We start from the raw sequence: 2,498 nt of genomic DNA, 5'->3' as shown, positions 1-2,498 counted from the left end.
CACTGGTTACCCTCCTTCTTTTCCACTTTTCCTACAGAAGGTCAGGTCCTGTGTCCTTGCAGATTTTCTGGGAAAAAAAAAAAATTGAGAAAATAAATCATAGGAAGTTCAGATGGCCAAGTTTCTCCTTACATAACATTACTCTGGTTTGTTTTCTTTGCATGCTGGTTAATGCCAATCTAAATTGGAAAGTGCAGAAATAATGTTGGTTTGTTTTGGGTTTTTTTGGTTGTTTTTTTTTTTTTTTTTTAACTGAGCAGTGGTGTTGTTTGACTTACATCCATCTCAGATCCATCCTCTCTCACACCAGATTAGGTTCTCACAGGTATTTAAGGATCCATTTAAAATTTCTCTTCTCCTGCAGCCTTTGAAGCAGAAACACTGTGTTTTTTCCTAGGACTGTTTTACCTTTTTAAACCTAGGACTGTAGCAGTTGTAATCAGTTCTGCTGGCCCTATCCAAGAGGTCCCTGGTGTGTACCCTTAGGTCATGGACACACAAGTAGGCAAAAGTGTGTTCTCCAGGCTTTGGATGTATACATAAAGGATTTGTATGGCTGTAAAAGAAGTACTCCAGTATTTGGTGTCTTTATTGCAGTAGTAAACTCTGTCATGACTTCACATAGAGTTTAATTCAGGTTCACAAAAATTAGATCTTGGCTGCAGGCCTTTGCTTAGCATATTTTGTTCCTTTACAATATTCTTTCTGAAAGGAGCTGATTTATAGGGTAGACTTTAACTCTTATTACCTTGTCTGTTTCTCTGCTGCATCATTAGATATCACACTTGCTGATTAGTTGGTGAGACTGAGACAAGCTCCAGCCCTCTGTTGATCCAACCACGGTTCAAAGGATGCCTTTCCCTGCAGCTGTGACTTTCCCTCAGCAGTGGCATGCAGGAATGCTGTACTGTCACTGTCCTGTAACATCCCCATGATGAGCTTTTGGTGATTGTGTTGACTTGTGGTTCAGCTCCAGCAAACACTGAGCACCTCCCTGTCCTCTCAGCAGGTACCTGGTTCTCAGGACTGGGTGCTCAGAGCACCTACTGTGCCTTTCATCGCTGTAATGCAACAGTTGTGGGCCTGTTTCATCCAGCAGCTCAGGATTTTCTTTTTCTGGGAAAAACACATGTCACTGCTAGCTAGTTTCAAAATAGTCACTGCTAGCTAGTTTCAAGGCTGTAATCAATCACAGCTGGCATATCACATTCTTCACATATTCTTGTTACGTATTAACATCATATGTATATAACTTAAACATGAGACCAAAGTTGCATTTGACTCCCTGTATGTATATAGCAAAATAAACATCCTTGCTTACTGTAACTTCCTATATCTGTTTGAAAAATCAAGGAAAAGCAGTGGTTTGAGGCAGGTCATCCCTCAGGTCAGGAGAAAAATAAGGGGACAGAGCAGGACCTTCTCCCCAAGATTATCCTGCTTGCTCTCTTTGTCTACTTTGTCAAATCCTTGCCAGTCTGACTGGGTCACTCAAGAGCTGCTGTAGAAGGGAATAAAAGGATACAGGAAGACCTCAAACAGTACAAATGACAGGCCTCAAACTACTCCTACTACTCCTGTGCAGTAAGTCCTGCTGCATGCACTGGCTTTTCTGTGTTACATATATCAGCAGGGCAAAAGCCCAGGTCTTTAAAGTTCATCAGATATCAGTGGATTTTAAGTGTTCCAAGAGCTCCAGGCATCTAGCATTCAGGGAGCATAGGATCTGGGATTGCTGATTGTCTCAGATTTAATTTTTCTTTTTTTAATCAGATCTATTTCTGTGAAATGTTACACAGCTCATAAAAATGCTGTTTGATTTGGATCACATCTGATAAGCTTCCCTGCTTCCCAGGGAAAAGAGAGAAAACAAGGCATATTTCCATGCATACAGTGAACACAGATGCTTCCATCAACATCTGACAATTTCAAAATACTCTTTATACTTGAATTTAACCTGGTAATCTTACATTTCTGATGCCTTTTTTTTTTCTGCTCCTTTGCTGAGTTGCTCCGTTCACAGAGTTATTTAGAGCTAATTTTGTTAAATACTGATATAGGCCCTGTAATGCACTACACATTCAGCAAATGAGATCTCAAATAAAGAGGAGCAATGCTGGCAAAATGTTGCATGTTTTCTACCCTATCAGGTAAACTTCATGTAAAACCCTAATGCATATGAAACTGAACCCAAGACTGGACCTGAGATGACAGCTTCAGGGTAGTAATTTTTCCTCCTCCATTTGCTTTTATAAAATGATGTCCAGAGGTATTCTACTCAGGGCTTCAGAACTGAACAAATGGTCTGTTCTGCATGAGAAAGAGGAGCTGTCCTTTTTAAGGCAGAGTGCAGAACAACTGTCTTGCTTCCCTCTCCCATTTTCCCTTGCAATAGCAAAGGATCTGTGGAGATACTTGACAGGGCACAGACTTGGGCAAGCAACTCTAGGTGACATGCTTGAGCAGGAGGATAGATCAGATGATCTCAGGAATTGCCC

This window comes from Passer domesticus, chromosome Z, assembly GCF_036417665.1.
Source record: "Passer domesticus isolate bPasDom1 chromosome Z, bPasDom1.hap1, whole genome shotgun sequence".
Taxonomy (NCBI): Eukaryota; Metazoa; Chordata; class Aves; order Passeriformes; family Passeridae; genus Passer; species Passer domesticus.
Note: the sequence above shows the minus strand (reverse complement) of the source record.